The sequence below is a fragment of the Triturus cristatus genome, chromosome 12 (genome assembly GCF_964204655.1).
Source record: "Triturus cristatus chromosome 12, aTriCri1.1, whole genome shotgun sequence".
Classification (NCBI taxonomy): Eukaryota; Metazoa; Chordata; class Amphibia; order Caudata; family Salamandridae; genus Triturus; species Triturus cristatus.
In genome coordinates, this window is record NC_140595.1 from 11,229,447 (window position 1) to 11,249,683 (window position 20,237).

Below are 20,237 nucleotides of genomic sequence, written 5' to 3' on the forward strand. Positions count from 1 at the left end.
TCCTTCAACTGTTCTCATCGGATATAATCCCTCTGACATACTAACATCTCGCCACCTTTTCATTCAATCATGATGAGTCTCACGATCATGTCTCCTCCCAAACATGTACCTATAGTACCCCCCTGATCTTTGTTTCTCTCTCTCATGTACTTCTTCTTCCCATTCCACTAAAGCCTCGAACTGTGTAGGTCTCGGCTTCGGGTCAAGACATAGCATCTTTTCCCGTAAATTTCTCAACACGGCCAGATTAAATGAACCATGTTCTGGAAATGCTAGAACACCATCTTCTTTAGTATACCTAACCCAATTCTCCAACCATATACAGGTATGAAACCCATGTCTCGCAGCCATGAAGGATGCAGGTGTTTTCGGTGGAGGTAACAACTCGCCTTCTCTTGTTTTAACATCTTTATCCTTGCTAAACCACTTTTTAACTTTACCAAAAAATGTTTTCTTCTTCTTCTCTTCTTGATAATACATTTTATCGTTTACAAAGAACTCTCTACTCTTTCCGTATTATTAATATACAATACGAATTTTCAACCAATTGCAGCGCGACTCACACTAACGCACCAATCCTGGAACGTCTACGTCACTAAATAGCTCTTCCAATCCTTGCGCGGCTCACACTAACGCACCAATCCTTGCGCGAGCACTATTCTGATCTACCATCCAATCAGAGCGCGGTCTTTCTGACGTCAGCAGTCGCTGCAGGTTGTCTCTTGTCTTCTGTCACTCGTCTACCCCTCCTTTACAAAATCTTTTCAGTAGACTTCGTGTCAAAATTTCTACAAAATCTATTAGTTACAACATAAAAACATCTCCATTGTCTGCTTCGCTAACCACAGAATAGTAAAAGGGAGTCTTTTTCATAAGAAACCTTTCATTGACACAGTAGCACTTCTTCTACTCTGCCCTACTAACATACATTCATTAACTGTTTCCTCTAGGACTTGTCCAAAGAGTCTTACAATCAACTAAATGTACAAACATTCACGCACATTCATACAAAGGAAATATAGTACATACGCACAGAATCCTGCTTCCCGAGAACAGACAATCTGCTCCACTACAGAATTATAACACACATTAACTAAGCAAGCTTTCTTTGCCCAGTTCTTCAAATAAGCTCAGAGAATACCTATTACTCCTCCCGCGATAAGCTTTAACGGAAATCCTTACGGATCCCTGGGACTTAAGACCAGAGTTTCACAGATAACCTTCACTATCATACACACTCCTTATATACCAGAAATATCTAATAGTAACATACAACGATGTCACTGATTCCGAACCCAGACAATGTGACGCGCAACTTCAATTGTCACACGTTATTCCTTACAATTCCGTCTTTCCCGAGAGCAGCATATACTTCCCTCTGCCCTACTACGGAACTGCTACAGCTTCCAAGTTCCAGAAGCACTACATATAACTCAACATTACGACTCCAACATATAGTATTAGTACATATACCAACATGAACCAATAATCAATAATCAATAAAAACAATCTTATCTAATCAAGACAATCATCAAAAACCATCCTCTGCTACCAGGAAATTGATAGAGATCAGGGTGTGTACAATATTCCCACTACCACGGATAGAGTAATCTTACAGTTACACGCACATGCATACATCATACGCTAGGGCACATTTCACTAACATACGCTCAAATACTCTACCAGCAATAAACCTGTGGAAGGAAAACACTCCTAAACACCCTGCATCTATATCGAGGCCGATAAGACCTGGTTTTTGTGACTGTCCCTAAGCATAGTCTATACAATATATACAACAATAATCAATAACGCAAACCCAATAATTGACAAGAAAGAATATCCAACACCATGTTTAAAATTATATTGCTTTATCTAAAATTAGTCAAAGAAATTCAATCAGAGTAAATCATTTCTCATAGTTACCTATTCTAGCTAAATGTCAGAACGGGTCAGGACAAGTCTCTCGGTAAATGTCTCTCAAGACGAAGTCCCTTCAGCATCAATCCTCAGCAACGCAGGTTCAATACGCGGCAAAGGCAAAATGGCAAGTGGCAAGTGACCCTCTCTAGGCTAACATTTTATAATACTCTAAACAATAGAAAGATACATTGGGAACATAGAAAAAGCTGTAATGTCCGCCGGACTTGCTGAGCAGAGCGAGAAGGAAAGGATGTAACATTGCCACATTTGTGAATCTCCGCTCAGGAAAAATACACATAGCGAAAACTACGGAACAGGAACCAAGAAAATAAAACATGTATCACAATTATCCTGCTTCTCCTCGGCCATCGAGCCACAGTTCAGAGCTTCTCTCTAAGGCTCCTTTGTTTCCCAAGGCTGCCAAGGACACTTTCACTTCTCTTGGAGAACTTCCAAAAACTGCTGCCGTCCTCATGGAAAGTTTTTCGACAAGGACCATGGTCAGTTAGCTTCAGGACCACTTCCAGCAGGGGTCTCCCTCGTCTCAGTTTTCAAATTATAATCACAGCCAGGCTCACTATTCAGCCTTCTTTCTTTAGCCAACATAGGCCTTAATAGACCATCTTAATTAAAAGAGACAAAAACAACGTTACTACAGCATAGTGATTAAACAGTGTTAACCCCACTAATACCCTTATGTGTATGCATTTATCTAGCACTCGCAACATAGAAAGCATTAATTCAAAAGCGTTTTGTGCTCAAAAATAAACAGCACATTGCAACGTTTAAACATGAAAACACATTTAACACACGCGTTATTATCAGTCAGCACATTTAAGCACACTCACGTGTAACTCTTTCTTGTTAAAACAAACGGATTGATTAATATAAACGCACTTGCACAAGACAAATAATTAATTATTAATTATTAATAAATTAATACAACGAATAGACATGCCAGAGCTTCAAAAGCCCCAGAATTTTCAAACTGAAAACTCTGCTCCAGCAGGCATGGCAACAGGACAATTATTTTATGGGAGGGGTCCACAAGGGGTGTGAACAAAGCTCAGCGAGGACAGGGAAGATATGGTCCAGGAGCAAAGGAATGGATTGGGCAACGGTAACAGGACAGTGAGTGTTTGCTGACGTAAGTGGGTGCAGGAGCAGTACGACAGGTTTTGTTGTGAAGGGAGGAGTTTAGAGGGAGGGGGCAACAAAAGTTTAGAAGGGTGGGCTTAGGACGCCTGCAATATATTAGAGAGGTCATTAATAGTTGTGTAAGCTGTCTACCATAGGCATAAGTTATTTAATAACACATTTACACCACCCTAGCAGAGGTGGGTTCACTGAAATCAGTGATACATTCATTCATTCCTGACTGAAAAAGTAGAGAGGCAGTAAATAAACCGGGTGACTCCTACAGCTGTCAGGCCTGCCAAACCAATGACTGCAGATCAGATAAACCCAAGATCAACACGTAGAAGAAGCAAAATACTGAGGCCATAAAAGCACTGAAAAACGACCAAGGGTGATTGTACTTGGATGTTTATTTATTATGTCGTGCCTGAGCCAGCGCGCATGCGCTGCACTGCGAGGATTTTAGTAAGGGACTTAAACTCGGAACACACGCTCGGGCTTGTGCTTTTTTTTTCCATCACCCGCTATTGGCCTTTGCATGCGTCTCTCTAAGAAAGACAGCACGCAATTAGCCAAAGGCGGGTGCATATCCCGCCTTCTCTTTCCCCTGGCCTAGGGAGCGAGCAGCAGCGCGGCCGGGTGCCATCTGTTTTTAATTAGCAGCGGCGGCGCACAGTGTGCCAGATGGAGGGCAGACTGCATTCCAGTCTCAGGTTACTTGTTTTAAATTCCTTTTAGCGCACGCTTAACTCCCGGGCTTGTTGTACTTTTTCTTGACAGTGTGAATTTTCCCAGAAGCCAGAGAGCTGCAGTGAACCTGCTTACTGAGAAACGGGGAAGTTGGCCAGTAGGCAGCTGTGCTTCTCAAAGGCCGATATTACTGGGATATTAAGACATAACATTCTACCTTTGCGCAGGGCTATATTATGGGGGTTTCAAATTGTTTGCAGTGCGCGCGCACCACTCACGGGCTTTTATTAAAATTACCTTAGCGGGCGCGCGCGCGCACCACTCCCGGGCTTGTTTTTAATGCTTTCGCTACAAGAGAAACCACTCCCCTGTTAAGATTTACAGTAGATGTCTTACAGGCAGGTTTTGCACATGCGCGGTCCTCATGTAGCCTGTTCAGCTGTCTCACTTGGGCGGGCAATGCCCGAGTAGAGCCAAAAAGGAGGGGTGGTGGGAGGGTGACAGGTTGCGGAGTCACGTGCTGCAGGCAACATGCAACGCTGGGGACCTGAGTGCGACTAGACAAATGCACCCGAACCCCGGCGGTGCACAGCACAAGCTCCTCGGCCGCTACACTTGGGAGGAGGAACTGCTCTCGTACCTGGAGTGGATCAGCAGGAGTTACGTGGAGCTGATGAGTCTCAATGAGCACTCGCTGCAGGTGCTGTCCTGGCGCAAACTGTACCTCAGCCGCGCCAAGCTCAAGGCGTCTAGCCGCACCTCTGCACTGCTCTCCGGCTTCGCCATGGTGAGTGAGGACGGTTACGGGAAATACAGACAGGAGGTCGCTCTTTTCTGTGTTACGGGGGAGCTGTAATATCTCTACTGTATTGAGTATTCACAGTGGATATTGGGAATCGTAGAATAGTAAAAATGCACCCAAAATAGTAGTATTTCGGTACCGAGTCTGTATTGAAACTGTGATCTTATCAGGCAGATATGTTCTCCCAAACAGTCTGGTTTGCGGGATCTTTGCAGGGTCATAACACCTTATTGCGACTTCCCTTTCAGAGACTGAGTTCTTACAACATTGAGGGTTCTGAACACCCTACAAGTTTTAAGTGCTGAGTCCTACACCTGTGACAGAAGCACTTAATGATTTGGCTACGCTTTCTCCCTCATGGGTCTTCCCCCACATCCTCACTGTAAAACTCTGTGCACTCTTAATGGCCCTAATTCTGTCAAAATGTGGTGCTTTTCTGAAACGGAAGTACAGCTGGAGTCTGGTATTTTTTCTCACTAAAGAGTAGGCTAGAGTAAAGGTAGCACCATCAAAATGTGGCTGGAATGAGATTTATGCACGCTGTACTCCCTAAAATGGTTCATCTAGGAATCTGAGAGAAAACAGTTCTCAGTACCCAGCCTTTATCCTTAAAAACTGCAATTGCAGGCATTCATGGAAGGTTGCTTTGATTATTGACGTCAGCTATGGGGTTTCAAAATGTACTGTGACATCGTTCACTGGATAAGTCCTTTAATCTGCCCCCATTAAACTCCTCTTTCTTCTGTCTGTGCCCTTTTGAAGCAAATCACTTTTGACAAGATCTTGTTGCAATCTGTAGCCTGCACCCAATTCTAGCGCACTGCTTAAATAATAAACCAAAGCAAAAACCAAAGGAAATGATGGACGGAGTGTTGAACATTGCAAGCACTCACCCCCAGTCAACTGACCTGGGTTTAATCCATCATCGTTCTTTAGCCCACTCTGCCACCCCAGTTCAGACATGGCCATATGCAAATCAGTCTGACCCTGTGCCTCATGGGAACAGTCCAGCTCGAACTGCCAAGCCAAGCCAAGCTAAAGAACGGTGATGGATCAAACCCAGATCTGTTGACTGGGTGTGAGTGTTTGATTGATTCTGATGCTCCGTCCATCACCACCCCCTTTTGTACCGCTTTGTTCGCCATAAGTTGGCAGGGTATGCTCAGACGTGAGTCCCTTGCTCACTTTGCCACTGGATTCAAGCAAGCCTGGCTGAAGACGGCTGAAATGCCAGAAACCGGTCCTAGGAAGCTTGTTTCCGGTCCAGGGAAGACATGGCTTGGCAGTTCGGGCTGGACTGTTCCCATGAGGCACAGGGTCAGACTGATTTGCATATGGCCATGTCTGATACTGGGGTGGCAGAGTGTGCTAAAGAACGGTGATGGATCAAACCCAGATCTGTTGACTGGGTGTGAGTGTTTGATTGGTTCTGATGCTCCGTCCATCACCACCCCCTTTTGTACCGCTTTAAATAATAAACCAGGCACTGTACTGAGCCTTTCTGCACTGATTGATAGGCCTGCGACAGTTGCTGGCTCTCTCTTGCTACATGAGCATATAGTTTGTGTTTGGGCAATATTCTGTATACCCTTCAGAGGGTGCCAGAGTGGTGTGCCAAATGGACGGGAAGTGTGTTTAAAGGAATGCATGGGGCATATACTAAAAAGATTGATGGTGTTGGCTGGAGGCTGGCTGAAAATACGCGGAGGAGCGACTGTGCTTGAAATGCTAATGTGCCTGAAGCTACTTGATGCGGGAGCCGCTTGGTGGATATGTCCTCATAGTTGCCAAGATTTCAGATTGCTTATGTGTGACATTTCACTGTGAGTGTAGGTGACATTCTGCTGGCAAATGTGTGACATCTTGACTGACACTTTCTCACAAGTAAAACCAAGCAGTGAAGTCCATGTAAAGAGATAAATATTGGAAATTTTCTCCTTTAGGGGCAATGAAAAGCTCTAGCAAATAATGAAAAACCTGTGAGACGAAACATCACTAAACTGAATGAATCGCGCTGTAGTGATTTCCAGAAAGAGCATGATCTTGTGTGATTACTACTATTGAAATTACACTTATAAAGTGCTCACTACCCTGGCAATGATTTGAAACATTTTACGGCAAGTAGCAGGCTACTCCTGATCCCAAAGTTAGTGGTTAGTCCAGTGATTATTGGGATTTGCCTGAATATTACCTAATTCATTGCTACCCTTTGGAATATAAACATACAGCAACAAATGCAAGATAGGAAAAAAACAAGTGTTTTTGAGTTGTCTAAACTTTTCCCTAGGAGCTTTAAAACAAGCCATCTTGGTAGAAGTGCTGTATTAAAGAAGCATTGGCATAGCCAATAGGTCTCACCTTTGGCACCTTATAAGTGTTTAGTTATCCAGCACAATATCCTTGGTGCAACAACATCAAGTGTTGCATGGCTAAACACTTATAAGGTCCCAAAGGCGAGACCTATTGGCTATGCCAATGCTTGTTTACCAGGCTACCAATAACCTGCCGAGAATTCCTACGCAGGGAAAAGCACCCTGTGATTTGAGCACAGCTTTCCTATTAAATCAATGTTTGGTGTGCTGTCTTCTTATAAGCTACGAATTCAAGGACGCAGTGCATGCTTGACAAAGTACAGTGTGACGAGTGTGCAGTGAGCCTTCTGTTATAAGGATGGAGTTCAGCCGATGTGACAAGAGAGCGGTACTTGGAAGGGCGCTGCTGATGCAGGGGAGATGTCGTGGCAGACAGCAGATGTTAGTTGCAGGGGGGCACAGGTGTAAGGCAGCTGTGCTGACAGGGTGTTGAGGTGAGGGAGACTGCGGATGCCGTGGTGACAGGATGCCAGGGAACTGCGGAAACAAGAAGAACGGTCACCCAGGCCCTCATCAGCAGCAGGCTAGACTACAGCAACGCCCTACACGCAGGAGCCTCGGCAAAACTCCTGAAACGACTACAACGCATACAGAACGCCTCTGCATGCTTGATCCTCGACATCCCTCGCCGCAGCCACATCACACTCCCCTAAAAGACCTGCACTAGCTTCCCGTCAACAAGAGGATCACCTTCAAGCTCCTCACCCACGCACACAAAGTACTCCACAACACCGGACCGACATACCTCAACAGCCGACTCACCTTCAACACCCCGTACCGCCAGCTCCGCTCCGCCGACCTCGCCACTGTACCCCGCATCCGAAGAGCGAACACCGGTGGCAGATCGTTCTCCCACCTCGCTGCCAAAGCCTGGAACTTCCTCTCCATCCTCCTACGGCAGACCCAGGACCTACTCACCTACAGGAGGCTACTCAAGACCTGGCTTTTCGAGCAGTAGCAGCACCCCTCCCCTCAGCGCCTTGAGACCCTCACGGGTGAGTAGCGCGCTTTACAATGCTATGATTGATGGATTGAACTGCGGTGGCAGGGGAGCAGTGCTGGCAGTGTTCTGCGGATGCCGGGACTCATGTGCATGGGTGGGAGGGAGTATTGCTGGCTGCCCGGTGAATGGTCGCATGAACTAGGAGCAGGAGTGCCTCTGTGGGACATCTTGCTCTCCAAGGAGCTGTGAATGGCCTAGGATATGACCGTGGACAGAAATCCCACCCGGTTGTGAAAGTTTCCACAGTTCCCTATCCCCCACATGCAAAGGTTTTTCTTAAGAAACACTCCTGTGTCCCTGGATGTTGAAGTAATTGTTTCATTTGGGATCCATCCCGATGCCCTTTCTGGCCCAGGTGGTGTTCCTGCATAACCCCCGGATTCCGTACATATTAACCCTTTCAAGGGTTTACTGGCATTTCCGCCCACGGGTTGTAAAGCAGACGCTGCGCGAATTTAGCAGCTATGGCTGCAGGATATTCTTGCTGCGTAGGGAGTGCAGCTGGCACCCTGACCGACCTTCAGGGGGCTTCACGGTTCACCAGGCCTAGTGTCAATGGTGAGCCAATGCGCTTGTCAGGTTCTGTGAGATAGAAGGTCAAGGGCCACTCACCTCATAAGCCGGATACAGCGGGAGCGATGCTAAGAACCCTCCCCTCCTGTGTGGTGTAATCGCCAACCCCTTAGTAGGACGTCGAGCGAGGGACACCACCCCCAGGGGGAGAGGGAACGGGTGGAATCCCTGGATAGGGGTAAGGGAAGGACTCTCGAAGGGGGTAGCACGTCTGAAGGTAACCTCACTCCTGCGCACCTCCTTAGCGACCCTGTGAAGAGATAGCAGAGTGAGAAAACTGGGTTCCAGTAGAAGAGTCCCCTCCCTTCACCCAACGCCTGATAACACTGAGCCCTAGGTCGGGGAGTGGTACTCACGGGTACAGCGCGGTGGCACTGGGTGGAGTCTGGGGTCTATGCCGCTCTCCGAGCCTTTCAAGCGGCTCCAAGCGCATAGAGGTTACTGTCCGGGACGCTCTCCGAGCCTTTCATGCGGCTCCAAGCGGGAAGGAGGAGGATTCCGTAAGTCTGGGGCACTGAAGGAGCAGCCGGGAAACAGGCGGGCTGCCCAACGAGGATGAACTCTGGCTGACAGGGGATTATGAAATCGTTCCCACCTCCTACAGGCTAACGCGGCGTCCGGAGAAGGCGTCCCGGCGTTCTAGCCTATGTAGGTAGGGGGGTGTAGGTAGAGCATCAAAGCCGCAGGGCTTCGAGGGCGCCCTGAAGCGTCCGTTGCCGTGGCGGGACTCGACGGAGCACTCTCTTCTCCCCCGGCAGTGCTCGGCAGGTAACGAAGACGATGACGCGGGAAGTTCCTGGTTCAAAACTAGGTAGCTGGTGGTTCGCAGGTTAACAAGGAACGCGAGCAGCGTTCTGGGCTCGTTCTGATTCCTCAATGGTTGACAAGCGCCGGGGCGAAGGAAGGCGGGGCCTTTATAGGTCCCGTGATCGCGCCTTCCACTCGGCATGCTGGGAGATGTAGTCTTACACCCTGCGCGCGCTTCCTCGCGCCGCGCGGGTGTTCCGGGTCGTGACAGAACCCCCTCCCTGCGCCCGGCGTCTCGACGGGCCCCCAGGTTTGGAAGGATGGGTGACATGAAAGCGTCTCAGCAAGGCAGGGCAGTGTAGGTTAGCCAAGGGTTCCCATGACCTCTCCTCTGGTCCGTACCCTTTCCAGTCGATTAAGTAAAGGAGTCTACCCCTCACACGTTTTACATCGAGAATTGTCTTGACCTCGTATTCCTCTTCATCGTCTACCAGCACCGGCTGGGGTTTTGAGAGGATCCTGGGATGTGGGAGGCATGGTTTTAACAACGATACATGGAACACTGGGTGGATGCGCCACGGAGCGGGGAGGTCTAGCTTCATTGCTACCGGATTTATCACCCTGGTTATGGCATAGGGCCCTACATATCGGGGCTGTAGACGGGTGTTGCCCTTGAACTTAAGGTGTCGAGTGTTCAGCCAAACCTTGTCCCCTACTTTGTACGCGGGTTCAGGTGCCCTTTGTTTATCTGCGTACTTTTTGTCATGCCTCTGCGCCGCGGCTAACTGTACCTTGGCTGCCTGGAGTATGGAACGGAGGTGTGAGTGATGTTCCTGTATGGAGGGATGTTGTGTTTGTACTGGCCATTCGAAGGGTAGCATGTTTGGGTGGTGACCTAATAGGCAATAGGAAGGTGAGCACCCCAGAGAGGAATGATCGGCGTTGTTGTAGGTGAACTCGGCGAGCCACAACAACCTGCTCCACTCCTCCTCATGAGACAAGGTAAAGCAGCGGGGATACTGTTCCAAGGTTTGATTCAACCTCTCCGTCTTCCCGTCTGTCTGGGGGTGGTAGCTCGTGGAAAGGCGGGCATCAATTTTCATTACCTCGCACAATGCCTTCCAGAAGCGGGAGGTAAATTGTGTCCCTCGGTCCGTGATAAGAACAGCCGGTACGCCGTGTAGGCGCACTATCTGTTGTAGGAAGATGAGGGCGAGAGGGGCAGACGAGAGCAGTTTGTCGAGGGCTAAAAAGTGACCCATTTTGGTAAGGTGGTCCACTACCACCAAGATGGTATTCAGGCCCAGACTGGGGGGCATGTCCACTATGAAGTCCATGGACACCGTGTGCCAGGGAGATGGAGGAATAGGGATTGAATGCAGCGTTCCGCAGGGCTTCTGGTGCAGCGTTTTTCCTTGCACGCACACCGCACACCCTGACACGTAACGTGTCGTATCTGATCTCAAGGTTGCCCACCAGAAGTAACGCTGCAGAGCTCGAGTGGTCTTGAGGGCTCCCAAATGCCCCCCTAGGGGTGTGTCATGTACCCAGTATAGGGCGTGTCGCCTTAATTCTTCCGAAGGTAGAAACAATTTGTTCTCGTGGTACAAGAGACGTTGGGAGGTGGAACGACAGGTAGGATGTTCTGCCACCCATGCCGGTGAGTCTATCTTGTCTGTCTGCTGGCGCACGTCCTCTAAGAAGTCGTCTACCCCTGTTGCGGCTAGGAGTTCCTCTGGAAAGGAGGCCTTCTGCAGAATGACGGGGGGTTCCTCGGGGGACTGGTCACAGGAGTCAGGAGGGGGCTGAAGTCTTGATAAGGCATCTGCATTTCCATTCTGCGGCCCTGGTCGGTATCGAATCACAAAATCATAGTCGGAAAAAAATAACGACCAGCGGAGTTGTCTGGGAGTAAGAGCCCTGGCTGTTTTTAGGAACAGGAGATTTCGATGGTCTGTGTATATCTCCACCGTATGTCGTGCTCCCAGTAGGTGGTGCCGCCATTCCTCACATCCCTTCTTAATCGCCAGCAGCTCCTTATCCGTAATGCTGTAATTAGTTTCACAAGGGGAAAGTTTTTTTGGAAAAGAAGGCGATGGGGTGTAGTTGGCCCGTGTCCGGATGACGTTGCGATAGGATTCCTCCCACAGCAAACTGTGATGCATCGGTCTCTAGTACAAAGGGCTGCGCCGCGTCTGGATGTCGTAACACAGGTGCCGTGGTGAAACAACGCTTCAGGGCCTGGAACGCTCGTTCCGATGCTTCCGACCACTCAAACTTCGCTCCTTTTCGCAGTAACAGGGTAAGAGGCTGGATTATGTGAGAGAAGCCTTGGATGAATCGCCGGTAGAAATTTGCAAAGCCGAGGAAGCTTTGCAAGGTCTTCACTGTGGTGGGTGTTTTCCACTCGATGATGGCTCTCGTCTTTTTGTCATCCATGCACACTCCACCAGGGCCGATGACATACCCCAGGAATTCTACCTCTGGAACGTGAAACAGGCATTTTTCCAATTTAGCGTAGAGGGAGTATTGCTTCAGGCGTTCCAGTACTGCTGAGACATGGCGCACGTGCTCCTCCATTGAGGCAGAATAGACTAGGATGTCGTCTATGTAGACGATACATGAGACGTCCAAAAGCCCTCTCAGCACTTCGTCCATGAAGAACTGAAAGGCGGCGGGGGCGTTACAGAGACCGAACGGCATGACTCGGTATTCGTACAGTCCGAATTTTGTTCTGAACGCCGTTTTCCACTCGTCCCCCCCGCCTCACCCTTACAAGGTGATACGCACCCCTGAGGTCCAGCTTGGTAAAGACCTGGGCTGACTTCAACTGGTCCAACAGTACTGGAATCAGAGGCAGTGGGTACCGATTCTTCACTGTCACTCTGTTGATGGCGCGGTAGTCAATACATGCCCTCAATCCCCCTTCCTTCTTCGGTATAAAGAAGATAGGTGAGGACGCGGGAGAGGAAGAGGTGCGTATAAATCCGGTGGCCAACATGTCTGCTAGGTATTGCTGCAGGTACGTTGTTTCGGCTTCGGTGAGGGCATAGACCCGACTGCAGGGAATGCTGGCCCCCGCTTCCAGTTCGATGACGCAATCATACTCCCGGTGGGGAGGCAGCTGGCTTGCTTCTTGTTTGTCGAACACTGCCTTGTATTCATCATACACTTCAGGTAGTGTTGATAGACAGCACACCGCTGATTCCGAGCCTGCGCTTGCGAGCATTGCGGCTGGACTGACTGTGGGTAGGGTGCATTTCTCTGCCTTCATGGTACAGTGGTCCCGACAAAAAGGTGAGTTCAGAGTCACCGTGCGAGCTGCCCATCTCACGAGAGGGTCGTGTAGCGTTAACCACGGCATTCCTAGGATCAGTTTAAACTGGGGAGCGTCGATCAGATCGAAGCTTATGCGTTCCACATGGTTTTCTCCGATCTGCATCCGGACCGGATGTGTATGAAACCGCACAGGCCCTGACGTCAGTGCCGATCCGTCCACGGCCTTCACCCTTTCAGGCGCCTCCTTTAGATCACACGGCAAGTGAAGTTCTTTGGCGTACTTTTGGTCTATAAAGTTGCCAGTAGCCCCCGAGTCCAATAAGGCATGGACAACCACTGATATCTCTGAGGGTAAGTCCAGCACAGCACAGATGTTCATGTGGGCTACGGATGACTGCAAAGTGTTGGCTACTGCGGGTGAGACCTTGGTGACCGTAGGCCTCAAACAGGGGGTCTCCGCCATGCTTGAGGACGTCAGTTTTCCGGATACTCGGATGCTGTGTTCACCACCGGCAGGGTCTTGTCCCCGGGTCTTCCTGGGCTAATTGTTTTCATCCGGCTCTTACAGTCCTTGATGAAGTGCCCTGGTTTCCCGCAGTATAAACACAATTTCTGGCTTCTCCTTTTCTCTCTTTCGGCTGGACTGAGGGGGCCTCTAATTCCCCCAATCTGCATGGGCTCCACCCCATCACTTGGGGGGCTTCGTTCTTCAGGAACTATACGAAGCCTCGAAGGGACGAACCGCGGTTCCGCTCTCAGCTTGTCGCCCTTCCGCTCCTGAAGACAGTGGTCTAGCTGAACGGTCAAGTCGATTAGTTCATCACTCGTGGCAGGGAGTTGAACCACTTGGGCCAGGACGTCCTTCAACTCCCCTCTCAATCCCTGATAAAACAGCGACGTCCTCTTTTCCTCGGGCCACTCCGTTTCCACGATCAGCCGGTTGAAAGTGGTGATGTACGTAAGCAAGTCCTGAGTACCTTGCTTAAGGGTAAGGAGTTCTTTATCCAGGGACAGCTGATGGCCTTTCCGGTCGAATAGCCGTCGCATCTCCACACAGAAGTTCGGGAAATTGTATAACACGGGGTCGTCGCGTTCTATCAGGGGAAAAGACCAGTTCGCTGCGTTGCCTCCGAGGTTGGACAGCACAAAGGCAGTTTTTGCTTGATCCGTCGGAAAGACAGCGGGTTTGCATAGAAAATGCAGTCTACACTGTCCCATGAATACCCCGAATTTCTTTGGGTCGCCAAAGAATCTTTCTGGAGGGGCAAGGGGCAGGTGCATGGGTTGTATGACATGTATAGGTGATGAACCCGTTTGTGGCACAGAAGAGAAGGAGGTGTGCGGGAAGACCCCTGTGCCCTGTCCCCCTACGGAAGCGGTCGCTCCCCCATCCGTAGCGGGCATGTGCGAAGTGAAAGGGGGGGGCAGAGTCCAGCCCTTGATGTATGAGCTTCCTACAGCCCCTGTTCCCTTTTGACGGGAGAGGCCTGCCACCTCTCTTCTCATAGTGCCCATCTCTTGCTTAAGCGCGGCGTTTTCTGCTTGGAAGGCATCTACCTCCCCACGCAAGGCAGTTAAGGTCTCTAATATTGCGGTTAGGGTGGTATCCGCATCCATCGCTCAGGCTGTAGGTATCCGTGGGCTTGTCAACCTGTCAGGTTCTGTGAGATAGAAGGTCAAGGGCCACTCACCTCATAAGCCGGATACAGCGGGAGCGATGCTAAGAACCCTCCCCTCCTGTGTGGTGTAATCGCCAACCCCTTAGTAGGACGTCGAGCGAGGGACACCACCCCCAGGGGGAGAGGGAACGGGTGGAATCCCTGGATAGGGGTAAGGGAAGGACTCTCGAAGGGGGTAGCACGTCTGAAGGTAACCTCACTCCTGCGCACCTCCTTAGCGACCCTGTGAAGAGATAGCAGAGTGAGAAAACTGGGTTCCAGTAGAAGAGTCCCCTCCCTTCACCCAACGCCTGATAACACTGAGCCCTAGGTCGGGGAGTGGTACTCACGGGTACAGCGCGGTGGCACTGGGCGGAGTCTGGGGTCTATGCCGCTCTCCGAGCCTTTCAAGCGGCTCCAAGCGCATAGAGGTTACTGTCCGGGACGCTCTCCGAGCCTTTCATGCGGCTCCAAGCGGGAAGGAGGAGGATTCCGTAAGTCTGGGGCACTGAAGGAGCAGCCGGGAAACAGGCGGGCTGCCCAACGAGGATGAACTCTGGCTGACAGGGGATTATGAAATCGTTCCCACCTCCTACAGGCTAACGCGGCGTCCGGAGAAGGCGTCCCGGCGTTCTAGCCTATGTAGGTAGGGGGGTGTAGGTAGAGCATCAAAGCCGCAGGGCTTCGAGGGCGCCCTGAAGCGTCCGTTGCCGTGGCGGGACTCGACGGAGCACTCTCTTCTCCCCCGGCAGTGCTCAGCAGGTAACGAAGACGATGACGCGGGAAGTTCCTGGTTCAAAACTAGGTAGCTGGTGGTTCGCAGGTTAACGAGGAACGCGAGCAGCGTTCCGGGCTCGTTCTGATTCCTCAATGGTTGACAAGCGCCGGGGCGAAGGAAGGCGGGGCCTATATAGGTCCCGTGATCGCGCCTTCCACTCGGCATGCTGGGAGATGTAGTCTTACACCCTGCGCGCGCTTCCTCGCGCCGCGCGGGTGTTCCGGGTCGTGACAGCGCTACACACCAAGGCAGTTCCGGAGAACTGCTGTGAAAGGAGTGGGACTGCACCACAAAACCTTCTATGACTAGGCGCCAGAGCTCGTGTTGCCGGAGCTGGGCTGCACCAGAGCGCGTGACATGACTGGAGCAATGCACTGCTGCTCTGTAGCAGATACGGGGATGCGCCAAAACTCTTGTGGCGAGAGCAGGGTTGCACCACAGCTCTTGCCACAAAAGCACGGCTGCTCCAGTGCTTCTGAGACAGTGACAGCACTGCACCAGAGCTCGTGGAGCAAAGGCAGAGCTGCAGTAAAGCTGCTATGGCAGAATTGTAGGTTGGCTGCAAAGTCAGCTGGGTGGCGCCAGAGCTCGTGTGGAAGACTGGGTCAGCGCAGCCCCCATAGCTTGTGTAACAGAGCCTGTGCTGCACCAGAGCTTGCATGATTCCCGGGAGCAGGGCTGCAGGAGGGCTCTTGTGACAGTACCACGACTGCACCAATCCTTGTGTGTCAACAAGGAAGGGGCCTGCACCTCATGTGTCGGAAGCAGGGTTGCACCAGAGCTGATATGACAGGACAGGACCAGGGCTGCCCCAGAGCTGGCATGGCAGGAGCACGGTTGCACCGGAGAGCACACATGACAAAGTACGGCTGCAGGGTGTGACAGGGACAGGACTGCACTAGAGCTGGTGTGACAGTACTGGTCTGGAGCAGGGCTCCTTCACAACCTGTGTGACCGAAATAGCATAGGGCTGCCCAAAACTCATCTCACCCTGGCAGGGTTGCATGCCCTGTCACCATTAGCTGCCAGTTTTTAAGAGTCGAAACCAGCAAACAGGCAGGGAGTATTGACTGCACATTTTAAGCTCTAAAACAGTACTTTCATTGGCGAGCTCCCAGTCCCCTGAGCTACAGTGCTGCCATTCCAAATGCGGAAAAAAATTAAGGCCACCAGGCAGGCCAGATCGCTCCCAGCTCTCCCGTCTGGTAAAAAAAAAAGCGCTCGCCATTGCGGAAAGGCAGCCGCTTGTTTATATTCGCATCGCGCTTTCACTTTAAGTGAAAGCGCGATGCAAAAATAAACACGCGGCTGCCATTAACAAAGACGAGTGAAAGAAAATAGTGCTTACCCACCAGATAAAGCCCACCATGTAATCTCCACTAGTACACGATTGAGACTGGATCGGCCGTCGCAGGAGACAGGGCGGTCACCAAAAGCCTTGCTTTTAATTGGAGGCCAGCGTTTACCATAAAGGATGATGCCAGCCAATGAAAAGCATGGGGGGAGCTTCCACTCCACTTCCGAAATCTCCTCGATCACAAGAGTGCTTGCAGAGCAAGCAGCGCATGCGCTGCAACGCTAGGCGAGACCTAAAAACCACACATAGGTTCTCAAGGACTTGAATAATTGTTTCCAGTTTCCGCCCTCCTCTGGGCAGTGACATTGTTTTCGAGTGCTGACACGCGCCGCTCCAGGTCCAGTGGTTTGCAGAAGAGAAAGTCTTGCGTCATCCTGTCGAGGCACCTTGAGTCCAGTAGAGCCCGGAGCGAGTGGTGCTTTCATTACAGGGTGGCCTCAGGGAAGAGGCTGATGGAGGTGGGCGTCCGGACTGTGATTCCCTGTGATCTGTTGTCAGCCTTCGACACCATCGACCAAGACCTCCTTACCAGACTGATCCAGTTAGGAGCCATATTGAAGTGGTTTAGATGCCTACCTGACCACTCACAATGTAACACCGGCCGCCTTACCTTGTAAAGGTCTGGAAGCATCAGTGTGGCGGCCCAGAGGGATCAGCTCTCGACACGTTTCTGTTTCGTAAATCCATGATTCCTTAGTGTGACTACTTATGCGCAGGGGGTCAGGCTCTACCTCTGGGCACGGATACCCAGCTCGTGTGAAGACTGGTCAGCACGCCTCCAGGTGTAGTCAACAGAAGTGAGCGGGGCTCCGCACATCTGTCCAGCTGTTTGCCCATTATCTGGAGTGTGATCTCAGTAAACCTTTTAAAGGCAAACCCTGCAAAAACAGGCGTTCTTTGTCCAACAGCATCTGTGTTGGTAAAACATCTTGTCTCTTTCCTAAAGATAAGACGTGAACCCCCCACAAACAGGCAGCGGCTGTCTCCGGCGTCTGTCTTTACCATGAGGACAGATCTCCTGTGAAGATCTCCGCTGCTGTGAACAGGTCTGGTCACCTCGTCTTGGTCACAGCAACGCTCATGGAGTGAGTGCCCAGACTGCCTGCCCCAGCCCAACGAGCTGCTGCGTCACCTATGGCCTGGCTAAGTCATCGCGACCATATCTCTGGGCCCCGCCGGTGCTTCCATTGGTCTCCAGGCAGGACATGCCGCTGACCGCGGCCCCCACAGGGGGCCACTCGGCGGTCGGCGCCTTAGTGGCCCCGGGGCCCCGGTCACCCCTCCCCACCCCCTCCCTAAGGGGGGGGGGGGGCGGGGACGCAGACTGGAGCCCCCCTCCGTTGGCAGGGCCGGAGGTGACGCGCAATGCGTGTCACTTCCTGGCCGAGGGGGAGGCTATTTAGCCTTCCCCCGCCCTCAGGTCCTGCCACCACTGGGTTCCCCCCAGGTGATGGGATCAAGTTAGGTGGGACCGCGAAGTCTACGGTTCTTGGGAAACTTCCTGCAGTAGGGCATTTAGCAACAGATAAGGTACCAGCGTGTGAGTATCAGATATCTGCTTTCCAGCAGCACCGTGCCCTGGGAGCACACGCGTTGCCCTAACTCTGAGGCCCTCCCAGAAGGGAGCCGGGTAGCAAAACGAGTGAATAGGCTCCTTAGGCGGGCCTCTGGCCTTCAGCTGGGTGTAATCACCATCAATTGGAGATAGGCCCAGGTAAAATGGGCTTTCCATAATGCTGGGAGGACCATTGCGGTTGGTGGCACTCCCCACCGGAATCACTGGTCGCGTACTGTAGCTGCAGGAGACTGGGATCCTGGTTTACGGACACTTTTACCGCGCTATGGGTGCTGCTGTCCCAATAACTGGGGTGTCAGCGGGGCAAACACAAGGGGACATTATGACAGCGCGCAATGCTTAAGCCAAACAGATTCCCGAAGCTAGTATGCCTAAGGGATCATCACTGAGGGATCCGTAGGGGCATAATTCCTATAAGGTATAAGGGATGGTGGGCAGGGGCAAGAGTCGCCCCTTGCCCATGGTCACGCGCTGGCAGTTAGGTGCACCCCCGTGCCCCAGGTTAACTATCTGAGGGGACTGTACAAATGTTAAGTAAAACCCTTCTCGTCATAATGGTCAAAGCGGGCAGGCCCAGGATTGTGAATAGGTGTAACCTTCCCGCTGGGGGGCGAATAGTTATTGCACATCTTCACAGGCCCCTTTATTTCAACAGACCCTATCCGATTAGGATAGCGTCTAGGGATTGGGGACATAGATGGGGCCATCTACAACTCCAGGAGCTATAGCTCACTGGTAAGTCTTGGGCCTGTGGTTATAAGGGATCTCACAGGGTTTGAGTCCCGCGAGCACTGTCAAACTGTCATGAGGTGGCAGAATGTCAAACTCTTCTGTCTGCAGGGATGGTTCCCTTCCAGCTAGTTGCAGGAAGCCCTAGATAGGAGAGGTGCAGGTAAGACTATAGCGGGTTGGTGGGGGGCCCTGGCTGCGACGGTTAGCCGCCTCCAGGGCTGTGGCGGAGTTACAGGGCGATCTGGAAGCAGGCCGGTACAAAGGGTACCTCTGCGCGGCACCATAGGGGGTGCCTGAGCCAAAACGAGGAGCCTCCAGAGAGGTCCCGGAAGCCGTGTCGGCGCCCCGCTAGTCCTGCGGGCGGTTGTGGGCCTGAACAACCGGGGGCTTGCTATGCGACGCTCCGCCCCGAGAGGGGGGGCGTGAGTAGAATTACCAACGGCACGTGATCGTAGAAAGAATCACCTGGAGGGCAGCACCGGCGGGCATCGCTCCCGCGCTGCCCGGCTCATCAGGCGGGCAGGCGACCCAGATGGTTGCCTGGCCTTGGATCGCCCGTAAGATAACCCACCCATTACATATCTTGGAATTATGTAATAAACCTGCAGCAATTGTTACCCACCTACAACTGTTTCGTGTGTTTCATTGGGTAACCTAATTTGGGGGAGGGGGGACAGCGGGGTGCCCCTGGGGGTACTAGGGGCGATGCTGACCGCAGCTGGGATCCTGGATAGAGCCGAGCACAGCGAAGCTCCGAGGCGCATCTCATCAGTTCATGGGCAAAGCACCGCCAGGTGGCACGGGGGGGGGGGCAGGGCATTCTCAATGGGCCCCTCTAAGCTTCGCCAGCTCCTTACAGCCACGGCGTCTGCTTCGGGGCCTCCTTGTTCTCGGGGTGCTCCGACCCAGGAAGTCGGAGAGTGAAGGAAAAGATGCGGGCTGTGCGGACAGCTGCAGCCAGCTGTGGACGGAGGGCTGAGAGGGGTGACAAAGAGGGCCCTTCAAGAACAGAGCCAGACACATTGAACTGCTAGATGTTGTACAAGAGTTCTCAGTCTTGCTCCTGCCATCCCGTCACTTCGATGTGCTGAAAAAATCTTGAACAAAATTTACATTTCTGTTTTGCTTTCTAAAAAATCTAAATCTTAATTTCTATTTGTCCATCACCCACCCGACGGAGAGGGTTAGTTCAGTTGAAGCATCGACTGTTTTAGAAACGACCGGAAGTTTCTTTGATGTCTCCGACTCGTGTTTGTGGGGAGTAACCCGTCCGCCGACCTCTAAAGCCACGCCCAAGGTTTCTAGAAACCTCCTTTCGAGCTTCACACATTCGGGTGTATTTTTCCTGCATACATTGTTTGTGTTCAGGTGGAAATCTCTGTCAAGTTTGTACCCTCCTTCGCCACTTTATCCCAGAATTCACTTACACCTTCTTACAATAAGCTGTTTGCTTCTCGTATGCATGTTTTAGGTGGTGGGTTCTTTTATACTTGTATGAAGGGCGTTTTCTCTGTTTTGGGCTGCGCTGTGACTTTTGATAGAAATATCCCCGCTATGGACTCTCCCTATCTTGATGCCTGAGCGGACATTTCCTCGTCTCGCCCTCGGGTGTA

General features: G+C 51.4%; 1 protein-coding gene across 1 annotated transcript in view; it reads left to right on the top strand.

Moving 5' to 3' along the window:
* LOC146772175 (uncharacterized) overlaps positions 1-20,237 on the top strand; it is a 283,315-nt gene that overhangs the window by 45,826 nt on the left and 217,252 nt on the right. The gene's annotated exons all lie outside the window — the stretch shown is intronic.